The following is a 387-nucleotide window of genomic DNA, read 5'->3' as shown; positions in this document are numbered from 1 at the left end:
AGGAAGGAAGAAAGGAGAGAAGGAAGGAAAGAAGGAAGGCAAGAGAGGAGAGGAAACCGTGTTTAGAGGCTGGGGCTCCAGAGGCTGGGTAGGAACATCTCATCACAGAGTGGGTCAGTCCATCTTCAGCTCGGTGAGAGAGGATCCTGCCATGGCCCTCCCCCTGTAGCCACTTCCCTTGCTGGCACCTCTCTGTTGGCAGTTGCCTCCTCCCTTCATCCAGGGGAGAACCAAGTATGGCTCAAGTTGTCTGGGCATCGTATGCCAACTTCTAATGGCTCCGAGGGGCCCAGTTAGAACATGAGTAGGGGATCTGATTCAAGCCTGACTCCAGTGTCTCCCAGGTGTGTTGCCTGGGGAAACGTCCCCTGCGTTTGCTTGACCATG

This window comes from Galeopterus variegatus, unplaced genomic scaffold (genome assembly GCF_000696425.1).
Source record: "Galeopterus variegatus unplaced genomic scaffold, G_variegatus-3.0.2 Scaffold9604, whole genome shotgun sequence".
Lineage (NCBI taxonomy): Eukaryota > Metazoa > Chordata > Mammalia > Dermoptera > Cynocephalidae > Galeopterus > Galeopterus variegatus.
This window is presented reverse-complemented; position numbering follows the sequence as displayed.